We start from the raw sequence: 15966 nt of genomic DNA, 5'->3' as shown, positions 1-15966 counted from the left end.
AGGTCTAACTTCATTCCTTACCTTTCTCTTTAAAGCACTTACATAGCTGGAACTTGTTGCTTCCTAGGTATGGTCTTTTAAATGGTAAAAGTCACAATTGTAATTTGGTTTTCTCTCTGTAATGGGTATATAAATCTGTGCACTCCAAAATGCAAATGGGCTTCTAAACAAAAGTGTTACTTAGGCTGCTTTGACTTTCATAATGAATGTTCCACAGTGATATTTGACTAACTGTCCACTACCTCGTATCTTAGAGGGGGAACTGTTTTTGTTATTTGAGTTTATAGAGGGCTTACAGACTAATTCCTTTAAAAGATTAGAGTAATTATATTTTGGATTTTATCGCCATCTTCAAAGACATATGGTGTCATTCACAGACTCAGTTGTTCTGCCTCTAATTTATTTATGCATATCCAGTCAAGGCCTTGACTTTGCTCTAGCTTTGACCCGGTATCATCACACTTATTTAGTTATTGTATGCTTACATATTTCACACAAATTCAAGTCAGTTCATTTTCATTGGTGTCCATGATATTTCTGAGAAGCTATTGATGATGTGTTCTTAAATTTAGATGGTGACATTGTAATAAATCAATATCATATTTTAAGAAAATTTTACATTCCTCATCAAAGAAAGCTCTACACTTGGATATACGTATATAAATCATACACCACAGAACTCGAGAATCTCATAAATATTTTCCAATGTCAGTGATTATGGGATTCCATAAAAGGGAAAATTGTAGAGTACCTAATTGATGAAAGCTCTTTTGCTGATATGTACCAGGTAGGTTCAAGGAATAAAAGCAGCAACTGACCTCCTTTTGCTCTGTGTTCCCCATCAAAAAATGCAAGCTCCACAACACAGAACAACACTGCTCATTACCATTTCTGTAACCTTTGCTAAGAAACAAAACTTTCCCCTGCTTTTTATTTTTATATTTATTTATACCCCTTTGTTTCAATATAACTACTTGAGTGTGTATTATTACCACCACGTGCTCAATTTATGTCTGAAGCATCCAGAAACAATAGTTCCACAAATCAAGCTTAAGCAGGCTCCATCTCTGGCTGCTGTTCTACTCCAATACATTCCAAGTGATTAACACCACCTGTGGCACTCCTAATTCACAGCAGCAGACAATTATATCCCTTGGATACCCATTACGGGTAATTATTCCCATGACAGACTATTAGATATGGGTTGTGAACATTTCAGCTGTAAATTTTTTTGCAATTTTATTTTAATTCTGATATTACCATTGAGAGGTATATTTGGGGAACAAATCAGGGTTACATTACAGGTATGCTTGCAACAAGCAAAAGATTAATTTTTATTGCTGGAGTTGTAGTCAGATTTATTATTTAAATATGTGACGAAGGGAGATTTTACATGTTTGCCATTAAAAGATTATCTTATTTCATTCTTTTAGTACAGAGGCAATAGCAGATCCTGCTGATGAAGTTAAACTAAAGATGGTTATAAACTAACTGTTGTATTTTAGAGACTACTTCTCTTCTTACATAATATTTTTTCCCTTCCAAATATATAAGTTTTACCCCTTTCAAGTATGTAGGGGAATTCTCAGTGTGAAGAAAGTTCAAAATTAATAAAATTTTCCTGATGCTGCAGCATTAATTTTAAAGGTACATTTTTTTTTAATTAAAAAATAAGCTTACACTCAATCAATATCACAATAGTAATCTCTTTGATTTCCTATGATGTGAAATATGGTCTTATGCTGAAAACAAAACATGCTCTGAATCCGAATTGAGAATTTATTTTTGGACAGAAAGAAGTGCACTGAAATCAATGGAAATAGTATAATAAATTTTAATCTGATTTATTGAAAAAATGTTTCTTCTTTGTAGATTAATTTTCAAGATGTTCATTTATAAAACCATTAGTATTGGATGAAAAAAGAGAAGGGAAAAATAGAAGAAATCAGTTTACATGTTTATTATATTAAAAATGAAATAATATATTGTTTTCAACATGGAAAAAAAAAGAAAAATGCAAAATTAAGAGGAAAAATGTTTGCACATGATGTGAATTCATCAGTCATGGTTTCATTAGTAAGTCTGACTTCACACTGGATTTTTCTGTATTAACTTAGACTCTGATAAACATGAAGAAAATGCTTTCTGTAATACTCCTATCAGGATCCTCCCTCTAACCCCAGGCCTTTATTGAATAAGCAAAAACCTTATCTATTCATCATATTTGATCCTCAGCTGGGGACCAAGGAACAGATTAGGTAGCTGATAAGAGCTCCATGCTTCTTTCACACAATTTATTAAACTTTTTAAATCCTGGAGGCATTTCACAAGTGCTGTTGAAATGGACAATATGATAGGCATTTTTTTCTGTAATATGGAAGAGAAGTTAGGTTTGCATCCAGAAGAAACAGAACAAACCCAGTCCTCCTTACTGTGGACTAAATGCCATGACAAATGGCATCTGACTCTTTTGCATATACAGTCTGACTTTATCACCATTTGTCACAGGCCAGTGGATCTCTGAGGGACGTGGAAGTGATGGAAGTAAATGGGATTTATACAGAGTCTGTGTGCACTGTAGGATTGTACTGTGTATCAAACAGTGTGGAAATTTGAACTAAAGCTATGACATCTCACAGCCAACAGTGTGGGCATGAATAGGTCTCCCAAAGAGTTCTTCCTGACATGATAGTTTTCAGCCAGCAGAAACACAACATAGCTTCCTTAAAGTCTAATTGGTACCATGCCATAAATTCAGAGTTGGAAACAGCATTACTTTGAATTGCTGCAATTATTTCTCTGTTCCCCAAGCAAAACTTAATTCCTTATCCTCCTTTGACAGGGCAAAGAGATGATGCAAATATTTATGAAGTTATCTTCTATGGCTGAGGACTACCCTAACGTAACTCTCAGATTAATTTTTTTTTATATTCAGATTGCTCTCAGGAATTCACAGTAACTGCACAAGTCTGAAAATAAATGTGATCAAAAGACAATGTATAAAACATGTAGATGTTTCGATGTTTGAAGTTGATGGTTCAGCATAGTTCTTTGTAAAAATACAAGCATATTTCTAGGAAATCAGAGAGAGAGTTATAACTAGGTATTTTTCATGAACAGAGCTCTTGTCTGTATTTACTGAAATGAATATGATAACTAACAAACACTGCAGTATCTAAACCAGAAATCAAACCTATTTAAGAAAAGTAGTGATTAAGGATGTTTGCTGCTAACATATATAATTTTTTCCACATTGAAGGACTAAAACCAGTAGTTAGCAGGACTGTGGAACAGTCCTTACATTTGAAAATATGAACAAACACATGCATACTCAATATACATAGCAAATGGGAATGATTTCAGTTTATTCTGATCTTGTCCAGTGAGACCACACCAATTCAAGTGAACAGCTAAAACCACTTAAACATTTCCAACACTGGAGTTCCTGCAGTTCCTGAAAAAAGCAGGATTATTTTACTATGCATGAGGAGGTGTAAAAATCAAGATGATTCTATACCCTTGATACTACTTCAAGAAGACACATCACATACCTAAGTTCTATCACTAAAATTCCCTGAAAAAGCTCACACTGGGTGGGTGGAGGAGGGAATGGAAAAGAGGGGGATAAGAAAAAACCCACACCCTTTTGAATAGAAGTTGCTTGTAGCAACTTGATTTTATAAGCCAGGTTTCACACTTTAAATGTGAAGGACTTTGTTGAATTTGTGATAGAGACAAAGCAAAACCTCTTTTCTTTGGCTAGATATAAAACTTCAATATGGCTCATAGAAGTCAGTCAGACTCAGAGCAAGGGTTTGGACACTGGTACTCTACAGACTGCTTTTTGCTTTTCTCACTTCATCCATCACAGGTCAATTGCTAAATCCTGGCAGCTTATAAGAGCACATCAGGTGTGGAAAGCATTTGCAGAATACTTAATGGCCACATGCTAAAGATTTTAAAGTTCAATAGCACCATCAGAACAGTTGTCTGAAGAGTCTTCTTAGAGTAATCTGGAAATTACCATTAAATTCCAAGGGCGCTTTCTTATACATGAGTATCAAAGGTAGTAAAAAAGGCTCAGTGTTTGCTGCTAACACACTGATAGGCAATCCAGGGCTTCACTGGAATCACTAAGCATGAAAAGTTATTTCTTATATCTAACTGAAAAAAAATGCTGAATCTATTTTCCCCCTCTCCTTAAAACAAACAAACAAACAAACAAACAAACAAACAAAAACAAACAAACAAACAACAACAACAAAAAAAAAAAAAACAACAACCAACCAACAACAAAAAAAAAAACACACACAAAAACCAAACCAAAGCAAAAAAACCTCAAAACTAACCAACCAAACAAAAAACTGCTGGAAACACACACTGACCTTTCTTGTAATTAACAAAGCATTGCTTTCTTTGTGCTGTAATTCATTCTGTTGGTAACTTTTTTATTTTCCCTGGAACGCTGCATATTTAAGCAATTAAAAAACTTGTGGAGCAGGTGTCAAACGTCTTCAGAGTTGTTAGAAGTGCAGGCTCCCTTTCACACTCTTTATTCTATTACTGACAAAAGGTCTTTCAGACTTCAGTCTAATTCTCACTGTGTTTATTAGAAAAAGAAACAATTCCACCTGTCATTCATTTTCTCCATAGGTTGAAATTGTTCTCTATTATGAGCAGCATATCTGAAAATAGATCTGCAGAGAGTATTTCTTTAATGTCAGTAACTAAGAAGGTACTATCTAGTAAGTTAGAACTGATGATATTATAATTTTTTTTTGTGTGTTCACAGAGTCACTAAGTCACTAAGTCCACCAAAACAGGTTCTACTACTGCAGCAAGTAAAGAACTGAAGAGATCCTTGCATATTTCAGAACTTTCAAACAACACTTAGCTTTACCACTAAAAATATTTTTAACAGCTCTATTTTAGGAATGTAATGATAAAATGAAATTTCTAAACTTGACAAATTTAGAAAAGAAAGAACAACTATTATATTTATACTAAAAGAAACTTGTAACTTTAAACATTTATCTTTTCAAGAAAGGTAGTTGGCTTAACGCACAGTTTTTACTTTTGACTACTAACTTCCTCATACTAAATGACAGTTCAGTACTTTCAGCATTCATGTTTGTATTTATGACATATCCCTTTGCAATTTGCCAATTTACTAAACTATGAAATGGTACTTGAATGTGAATTGTGATAGAGGTATTAAAAATGAAATAGCATTTACTGCAATTCTGTCTTGAGAAAAATGTTTATTTCATGTTAAACTTCAGAAGATTCCACTGAGAAGTCTACTTTAAATTTTTCAGATGACAAAACCTAACTTAATAACTTTCAAGCTTGCAAAGCATTCATAACAGTTCCAATTAAGTCAATTTTTTAGAAATCTCTTTTTGCAAATTTTGTGATCTCCACAACCAGGCTATATATTGCTCTTCATTGTGTCCTGTAAAATAAAAGAAGTGGAATCTGACCACCAGAAGATAAAGGTTGGGAAATCCTGCAAGGGCATCTCATGTATCATCCAGAAGTTTTAGTGTTGCACATCTTGAATTTCAATGAGCTTCATATCTGTTGAATGCCTTTGGGGATTATGACCTCGATATTTCACAATTTTCAATAGAAGACTGGATTAAAAAACAATGACAATTTTCTGTTAAGTATTTAGTAGTCTTTCACAACCTAGCAGATCTGACAGAGTCTTGTGCCCTATATTAATTTTCTCCTGCTTGATTTCATCCAGTTTATTTTAGTATAAGAAGCTCTTATTCCTGCTTAATATTCAGGTACTTAGATCCTGGTTTGAATGTAATAGAATTTTCTGAATGTAAATTAAAGAGTAAATTAAGGAAATTTCTCTGTAGACCTTGTAGTTGACACCAAAACAGATGAGCAAGCCTTCAGAAATTGTTGCAAAGAGAAGAGTCTTAAAGTGAAGTGAACTTTGATGACATGGTCAGAATGAGAGGGATCTGAATAAAAGGCATTAGAGCATACAGCTGAAACATGCTCCAAAATATTTGTGGAAGACTTTTCTCCTTAGAACCATTGCTGCAATAATGTATACAACTCTGTACAAACTAATTATGTTTAAAGCAATAATGTGGAGATTACAGGTGCAGAACTAATAGACTGGGAAGGAATCAGTCAAAGTTACAGACTGGGAAGTTACAGGCATAATTCTATAACTTACTAGGAACTCGCATTAGCAACATCAGCAAGAGCCTGTAGAGTGATAAATCCTAGAGATTAGCATCTGCTCCTGCTACTTTACACAGATTCAAATGCTGCATTGCTGAGACAATTTAGAACCATCAAAACACATTACATATGCCCTAGAGGAATATTAAAAGGATATGGTGCAAATATCATAGGCTCACAGACTAACAGGATGGCTTGGGTTGGAAGGAATCTTAGAGAGCACCTCATTCCAACTCTCCTTCCACAGGCAGGGACACCTTTCATAAGTCTAGGTTGCACCAAGCGCTCAATCCAGCCTGGCCTTGATCATTCACAAGGATGGAGCATCCACAGCTTCTCTGGCCAAACTATTCTAGTGCTTCATCATCCCCATAGTAATTAATTTTTTCCTAGTATCCTAATCTAAACCTACTCTCTTTCAGTTTGAAGCCCTTTTCCCTTGTCCTATCACTACATCCCTTGCAAAAAGTCTCTCTAATTATCTTGTAGGCTCCTTTTGGGTACTGGAAGGCTGCAATTACCTCACCCCTGAGCCATCTCCTCTCCAGGCTGAACAGTCCCAACTCTCCCAGCCTGGCCCAGCTGCTCCATCCATCTAATAATATTGATGGCTTCATCTCAACTCTCTCCAGCAGATCAATGTCCTTCCTTTGCTGCAGACCCCAGGGTTGATACAGCCCTGCAGGTGGGGTTGCACCAGAGCACAGCACAGGGGCAGAATCCCCTCCCTGTCCCTTCTGCCCACGCTGCTCTGGATGCAGCCCAGGACTCGTTTGGCTCTCTTGGGCTGACCCCAAGGCTGGGTCAGGTCCAGCCTCTCAGCCAGGTCCTTCTTGTCAGGGCTGCTCTCAATGTGCACAGCCTGTGTTGATACAGGGGATTGCTGTGACCCAGGTGCAGCACCTTGCACTTGCTCCTGTCTCAGAGATTCCCATGGGCCCACTACTCAAGCCAGGCCTGGTTGCTTTGGATGAAAACCAAGGACCTCCTTCAATCTGGAATTGAACCAGAGACTTAGGGATTCCTGCAGGCCATACTTCCACCATCTGCTCTACCAGCTGAGCTTTTGAAGAGAGACATGGATGGATGATTATATATCTCTCATATGTACCTTGGCAGAAATACTCTGTAACAAGATTTTTCAATCCTGGTCCAACCAGTCAGAGATGATCCTTTCAATTAGAGCTTTTCATAAAATATCTTTTACTCTCTGCGTGATTCCTGTCACAATAACATGTTTATCCTGAGAGATATAAAGGCTTTTACTTTCAAATAAACACATCGATACAATTTTTGTTTTGTAAAAAATAACAAAGCAGAATTGCCTACATAATCTTAGTAAAATGACTTTATGTGTGTCTGCCTGCGTATGGGTATGTATAGAATGTGTGCTTATGTTTGTTAAAGAAGGGAAATGTTAAAACTCACTATTATTATTATATCAACTAATTCAGTGCCATTCTACTTCATGTTCTTTTTAATTTTATCTTCAAATGCCCATTTTTGAATTCCCAATTGCATGTCTGTTTACTGAACCATTTTTTATGACTGTACATTTACCTCATTAAGAGCCAAGTCCATACTTTGACTCACAGTTAAAGTTCAAATAAAAAACCATAATACCAGAACACCTTAATCTTTTCTTTTTTTTTCCTAATATAGTAATGGCTCCCTAAAATTGATGAAATATTTCTTGCAAAGATGTTATTAAGTGGAAGTCTGAATATGAAGTCTGAATAAAAAGAATGTAATACCCCCAAAACATAAAATCATGATGAAAAAAATTTGAGTGCCAGAACAGAGAAACTTTGTTTCATTTGTCCTCAGAGATACAAGAAACGGCAATGACTGCAGCGGTCAGCTCGTTTTCCAGTCATTGAGATGGAAATTCCAGAGAATTTAGATATTTATGCTACGCACCCTGACTTCCAGTTAAAACAAGAGGAATAATTTTAGCAAGTTTTGCTATATTCCTAGACAATCCTTTTATTAGAGGAAAGGTATATTTTGCCGGTTTTATTTCTGGTGCTGTTGCTGTTGTTGTTAAACCCCAGCCATTCATTCAAGCCCTACAGAGGCTCACTTCCCCAAGAGTGGGATTGAAGTGCAAATCAGAAGCCTACAAGCTAGAAAACCCATGGGTTGAGATAAAGACAGTTTAATATGAAAAGCAAAAGCCAAATACACACAAACAAAGCAAAACAAGGAAGTACTTCACTGCTTCCCATGGGCAGACAGATGTTCAGCCATCTCCAGGAGAGCAGGACCCCATTGTGCATAACACTGACTTTGGAAGACAAACATCATCACTCCAAATGTCAGCCTCTTTCTCCTTCTTCCTTTTACAGTTTTTACACTGAGCATGATGTCATATTTTTTGGAATATCCCTTTGGTTAGTTTGGGTCACCTTTCCAGCTGTGTCCCCTTCCAGTCTCCTATGCACCCTGAACTTCTTCAGCAGTGTGACAGTATAAAAAGCAAAGGTATTAACAGGAGATTATGTAAGAAGACACTGCAGAAAGACAGACTTTGGAGAACTCTCAAAAGCAGTAAATAAATATGGGGGTAGGAATAGGAATAGGAATAGGAATAGGAATAGGAATAGGAATAGGAATAGGAATAGGAATAGGAATAGGAATAGGAATAGGAGTAGGAGTAGGAATAGGAAGTAAATGAAGGAAGTAGATGGGAAGGCTGCTTTCTTCATTGATGCACAAAAGGATACACACAGCACAGAATAATGGGTTTCTTAAATAAATCATAATCAATAATAATCTTAAGCATAATAGAGCATGGTCATCTCAAAACTGCAAGTGGGGAGTGCTGAGACATTTTTAGTTTGGTTGCTTTACTTTATTTACTGTTATTTTACTTTAACACAAAATAATAGCCCTTGAAATCTTCATACAAAACATTATTTAACCTGTAACTTGGATGGCAATAAACCTTATGGATTCTGCAAAATTGGAAAGAAAATCTGTGTGGTCAGAGACAAACATCTTACTTCCGAGTTAGAAAATACTTATTCCACAGTTGGAAGTTGGGAGACGATTTGGAGAAAAAAGTCCATATACTGTTCCTATCTTCAAAGTCCTTTCTTGTTTTCCAAGTATCCATTACCAGATACTACTACAAATTGGATACTGTGACAGCTATGTTTAGTCTTGTATTATTTAGATAATATTTCTATTTTCCTGTTCCAGACATAAACTGAAAATAGATTTTTTCATATCCAAAGGGAAAAAAAGAGGCCATTGTTATTATTTTTATATTTAATAATCTGTCTTAGAAATAGATCTCTGATAAGGGTAATATTTTGACATTTTATGAGGAAAAAGTAGCCTTATATTTCTTAAGGATTGAAAGGCCTGGTGGATGAAAATGCATTTTCTGAAACAACGCAAAGCAAATTTACACTACATGTGTAGCAAAAAATTATAAGGTAAAAAAAAAAAAAGATCTCTGTTTCTTAACTGTTGATAGGTCAGATTATTAGTGATTTGCTTTGTAAAAAAAATGAAGTAAAAGAATGGATTAGCAATATTTTTTTTTTTTACAAAATGGTTTCCCTAATGGCCTCTTTGAAAGCAATTATGCAATAAAGGGATGCTATTTTTATGTGGTTATGTGAACATTGGCTTGCAAGTGCATCTAATGGCAGTTGGCTATATATCTATGATCTTGTGATGCCCTCATGCTGCCATTGCTGTCATTGCTGGCATGGCTTCTTTACAATTTCCCAGAATTACCATAAGAATAATTCATGCTTAGTATTCCTAGATATATTTGTTCAGTGTGCTACTTAAATTACTTCATATCCATGCTTTTTATCGCTATGGTGTTTTGAAAGGGCTTAGAGAGTCTCTTAACAGACTTTATGATCATGTCATACTGGGCAAATCCTAGACAAATACTATTTTGGATGTATCTTTTGTATTTATTAAGAGGAGATTATGTTCCATATAAAGGTTGATGCTTATTTCAGTCTGACAGATTTCTTTGTTTCACAGTTCTCTGGAGATAGAGTCTGGTTCCAGTAATGTCTGAATAAACTTACTGAAAATGTAATATTTAACTTATATTGTTTTTCAGAGAGGATTTTTTCTGAGCTGAATACACTCCAGTGCAAACCACTTTACCACAAGTGTAATAACATGAACACTTTCTTCTCAGCTGCCTTTTCAAGAATAGAGATATTTAGATGTTGGATCATTAAATTTTCCTATGACATTAGTAATTACTTTTTTTCCTCCCGTACTTCTTCTTTGTTACAGTAAGAGGCAATATCCTCACAGGACGATGTTCCATTGAGAAGCTCCTAGTCAACATGCAAGAAAAATATTCTTTTGTCCGTACTCACATAGTAAAAAACAGAGGTTGTCATAATTTTATCCTGCTACAGTTATTTTACTTTGGTATTGCATTAGTCTATTATGGATTGTACATATGTCTGGAGCTCTTTTATCTAAGAAGATATTTGTATCTTGTCTTTATTCAGTGTGAGTTTGCTGACTAGTGCAAAGGATCTGACTGGAGCAGTCTCGAGAGCAGTTTGCAGCCGGTGGATTTGGAATTAGACAACTTTACCTCAGTAGTACAGGTCAAAAGGAGCTCAAACAAGTGAGTCACATTTCCTGAATGTATAAAATCCTAAAGCAAGCCTTCTTCAATATTTATAGCAAAAACATGTATCTGCAATATATTTTAAGAAGGGGCTCAGGAAGGTCTTTAAGCTTGGGTAGCTTCCAAATCATCTTGACAAAATCTCAGTCTGAGGCATATGTAGTAATGGAATTTTAAAGTAAAAGCAGAAAATTTTGGGCCTATTTTACTTTTCACCAAGAGATGAATAGTTAGAGTGTGAATGAGCCTAATGGAGCCCACCAATACTCAATCTCCCTTTTGGGTGAAAAGCTTTCCCTGATATCCAATCTAAACCTCCACCTGTCTCAGTATCAGGCCATTCCCTTGGGTCTTGTTACTGGTCATCTGAGTGAGGAGATTTGTACCTGCTCCTCCATTTCCCATCTTGAAGATATTGAAGACTGCAATGAGGTCTCGTCTTAGTCTTCTCTCCTCCAGGCTGAACACACCGAGTAACCTTAGCCACTCCTCATACAGGTTCACCTCCAGACCCTTCACCATCCTCTTTGTCCTCCTTTGGATGTTGTCTAATGGCTTAATATATTCCTTTTATTGTGGCACTGATAACTCTACACAGAATTCAAGGTGAGGCCACCCCAGTGCAGAGCAGAGCAGGACAATCTCCTCCTTTGCCTGGCTGGTGTGCTGTACCTGATGCCCCCAGCACACAATTGGCCCTCCTGGCTGCCAGGACACAATGACTTATGTTCAACCTGTCACTAACCAGGACCCCCAGGTCCCTTTCCACAGTGCTGTTCTCCAGCCTCTCTTTCCCTGGTCTATACACACAACCAGGGTTGCCCCAGCCTAGGTGCAGAATTCAGCACTTGCCCTTGTTAAACTTCATATGGTTGGTGATAGCGCCATCTTTAATTTTTTGAGGTTTCTCTAAGGGGCCTCTCTGCCCTTGAGTGAGTGGAAAGCTCCTCCCAGTTTGGTGTTGTCAGCAAACTGACTCAGCATTCCCTCAAGTCCTGCATTCCAGTCATTAATAAAGATGTTGAAGAGAACTTGAGAACTGAGGATGGATCCCTGTGGAACCCACTAGTGATGGGATACCAGCCTGATGGCACCACACTTACCACAACCTTCTGCGCCTGACCAGGTGCTCACCCATCGTGGCTTTTCAGATGTGCTGGGCATCTTCTTCAGAAGGATACTGTGAGAGGCAGTACTGAAAGCTTTGCAGAATTCCAAAGGGATTACATCAACTGGCTTTCCTTGATCACCTCTGTGGATTGCCCTGTTGTAGAAGAAAATCAGGATCAAAAATAGGACTTTCCCCTCATGCAGCCCTGCTGGCTGTGCCCAATGACTGCATTGTACTCCAGGAGTTGATCTACAGGGGTAGAGTTAATCTTCTCCAGAATAGTTAGTATATGGCTAAATTTTGGGTTTGTGCTGGAAAAAGTGTTGATAATACAGGGATGTTTTGGTATGGTTGACCAGTATTTACACAGGGTCAAGGCCTTTTCTGCTTCTCACATCACCTCTCACAACAAGGAGGCTGGAGATACATGGGAATTTGGGGGGGACATAGCCAGACAACTGCCCCCAACTGACCAAAGGGTTATATTCCTGATCATATGGCAACGTGCTCAATATACAAATCTGAGGAAAGAGGAAGGAAGAGAGGATATTCAGAGTGATGGCATTTGTCTTCCCAAGTGACTATTATGTGTGATGGTGCCCTGAAATATTGGTGATGGCCGAATACCTGCCTGCCTATGGGAAAGAGTGAATAAATTATTTCTTTACTTCTGTGAAGAGCTTTTGCTTTACTTATTAAACTGTTTTTAACTCAGTCCATGAATTTTCTCACTTTTACTCTTCTGACTCTCTCTCCCATCTCAGTGGTGGAGGAGTGATCAAGCAGCTGTGTGATGTTTACTTGAGAGCTAGGGTTTATATCATAATACAGATTTAATCTCCTTCAAGTTTGTTAACTTGTAATTTCTCTGAAAATTCAAAGAGAAATGCAATATTCAAAATTGAGAAGTTGTTCATTTACTCAAGTAACTCATCTTGACTTTTTGCATTCATTGTTGCTAAGAGTATTTTCATCTGAACCAGTAGTTTTCATCCTCTATTGTAGTCATTAAGGAAAAAATTACTTTTAGAGCAAACCTCTTCAAATCAAATGGCTACAAAAGGAGATGAAAGGCTATGTTCAGTTGACCACATGCATGTATTCAGTGTTTATTGAAACATCCTAGAATGCCATTACATGTTAGGAGATATTACTTTGAGAGCTTGAGACAAAAGCAAGAATCTTGTGTCCATGTCTTAGGTTCATGTGTACAAAAAAGACTTAATAATAGTTCTTAATACATAAAAAATAAATAAATCGAAAAAGAGTGGCATGTTCTTGTCATCTCCCTTTTCCAGAATACATACTACGGATTTCACAATGCAAATTAAAATTTGGAATTGGGAAGAAAATTAGCCTATTTAGGAAGGACAAGACCAATCAATTTATGCTATATTTTATGTGGCTATGCTCTCTAGATGTATCTATCAGATAGCTCCAAATTTAAATGAGAAATTGGGTGGTTTATGAATGCATGAGGATTTGAAGCATCAGTTAATTTGTCAGGCTTCAATAGTTTTGCCAATAAATTTAGTCAACTGCATGATTTTATCTGTAAAAACGTAGGTGAACAGTTTCCCACCATACTGGAGTACAGCTTTTAAAAATTTGATGAATATCAGTGGTACCTGAATGTTGATGATTTCCTTAAAAAAAAAAACAAAACAAAACCAAAAACTAAAATAATACAAAATTCTAAGCTATTTCTTTCAGAATGTCAGCTAAGCAGTACTCCATCTTCTTAGTACTCTTTCACAGTCGGACTTTATCTCTGATTTCGCTTAATATTTGAGAATTTTCTGCACATTACTGAAAGGAAACTAGCTTCAAATAATTAACTTCTCATGTCAAAATGTTGATATCTGATTATTATGATATATGGGTTGATTTTACTATAAAATATTAAGGGGGTAGCAGCTTACAACTTCTCTTGCTGTACAAAGAAAAGCCTGAATTAAATCCTCTTGAATGCATTTCATATTTGTTTCATGATTATTTTTTTCTAGTGTTGGAATTATTAAGGAAAATCTTGAAGAATCCAGAAAATATGTTCAAGATCATTCTAGGAACCTTAATAACTTTTGACAAATATACTGCTTTTGCATGGCAAGATTTTGTTAATGGGGAGGCTGCAGGGGTGGCCTCTGTGAGAAGCTTGCCCCAGGTCCAATAGTGCCAATGCCAGCCAGTTCCCAGACAGACCTGCTACTGGTCAAGGTCAAGCCCATCAGCGGTGGTGGCAGCACCTCTGGGGCAACGTATTTAAGAAGATGGAACAAAATAAACACACCCAAAAACTTGCAGTAAAACAGCACCCAGGACAGAGGAGTGAGAATACATGACAGAAAATTCTGCAGATACCAAGATCAGTGAAGAAGAAGCGTAAGAGGCTTTTCAGGCACCAGAACAGAGACTGTGCGGTAGCCCATGATGAAGACCATAATGAAGCAGGTCAGCTCTCTGCAGGCCATTGAAGTCCACATTAGAGCAAATGTAGCCTAAGAAGGATGCCGTGCCACAGCAGTGGATATGCGGTGCGTATGCTCTGAAAGATGTTGTGGGGAGCCTCATCTGGAGCAGGCTTCTGGCATGACCTGTGATCCTAGGGAGAAGAGCCCACACAGGAGCAGATTTTCTAGCAGGATCTGTGGCCCCACAAGGGGCACCATGCAATAGGAGGCTGTAAGTTCTTAAGGTAAAGTTCTAGACAGATCATTAACAAGACATTGAAAACTTAATTTCAGTTCTGCTCATTGCAATCGATTCCTAAGAGCGGTGGTTGAATATTTATGTTATGAATAGTGAAAACCCCTGTGAACAGAATCCTGTGGGACAAAAAAAAAGATGGTATAAGTATTTTGGATATATTAGTGGTTTTATAATTTATATATTTAAACATGTCTTTATCTGTGCATCCCATTGCCATTCAAATGCCAACAAGTATTAGTTTTTCCCCAAGATAACATTACCATTTTTTAAATTTAACTTGATTATGGAAACCCATAAAAAATGTTTTTCATAGACAGACAGATTTGGACCATCATTTTGATTTGAAAATTATAGTCAGCCATGCAATCAGCAGATAAAAGGCCTCTAGTTATCTCTTGGAAGTTCTGTGCAACTATAATCCTAGCTGACATTTGACAGATTCTCTGTCAGATTTCCATGTTTTATCTTTCCCCTCCGAGGTTATTTTTAAAGTGTGGCTATGAAAACTCTGCACTGTATAGAAAGCTTATTTGTAATTGGCATGATGCCACAACAACATATGGAGATGCTGAACATATTGCAAAATTCCACAAATGTGAATTACGTATTAGAAGGAATCTTATTACACATGTGACTTAGCAATGCTCTTCTTTTCACAATGTAACAGGCTAATTTAAGTCTATATTATTTATAGACGTATAAGGAATTACAAGATATTAATCATCTAAACTAATGAATATTAAAATTTATATAATCTTGAATAGGATGTGTATTGATATCTCCATGAATATATGTATATAGATAAATTTACAAAAATCTCATCTATTCATTTGTATACCGGGTAGAAATAGTTTGTCTACCTCCCTACACTGTCTTACCTTGAGAACATTAAAATTAATTAGACAACTTTCTGTTCAGTCTGAAAGTTTCCCAGACATGCATAGATACTCTTATTCTAAGGCTACAAACATCGTTTTTCTATTTAGTAGTGCATTACACTTAAGATTTTGGATAAGCTTAGGCAATTTGTCAGAGTGGTACCAAATCAGAATATTCATCTGAACATCAAGAGACAGGCTATTAAACTTTGTAAAAAACTGCTGCACAGAGGTTCCCCAGCATATGCCACAGCATTCTCCACCTTGCTGCTATTGGAGAAGACATTGCAGAGTCTGGTATGCTGGGGAGCCAAGGCAGGACTCCCTGACTGCACACAAATAGTAGTGTGGCAGGTGCAGGTGCCCAGGCACTGGCAGAGGTGGGGATGAAGGATGGTCTCTGTAAGGGGAATCCCTGTTCCATAAACAGATGC

General features: G+C 36.8%; 1 long non-coding RNA gene across 2 annotated transcripts in view; it reads right to left on the bottom strand.

Annotated features, from left to right (window-relative positions):
* LOC113459343 (uncharacterized) overlaps positions 1 to 15966 on the bottom strand; it is a 131940-nt gene that overhangs the window by 13479 nt on the left and 102495 nt on the right. For both annotated transcript variants that reach the window (XR_003380493.2, XR_012579275.1), the window contains one exon: positions 11938 to 12098. This is a non-coding gene — a long non-coding RNA (uncharacterized LOC113459343). The remainder of the gene's footprint in view (positions 1 to 11937; positions 12099 to 15966) is intronic.

This window comes from Zonotrichia albicollis, chromosome 2, assembly GCF_047830755.1.
Source record: "Zonotrichia albicollis isolate bZonAlb1 chromosome 2, bZonAlb1.hap1, whole genome shotgun sequence".
In the NCBI taxonomy this organism is placed as follows: Eukaryota; Metazoa; Chordata; class Aves; order Passeriformes; family Passerellidae; genus Zonotrichia; species Zonotrichia albicollis.
The sequence above is the reverse complement of the archived record's forward strand: the minus strand, read 5'-3'. Positions and strand labels throughout refer to the sequence as shown.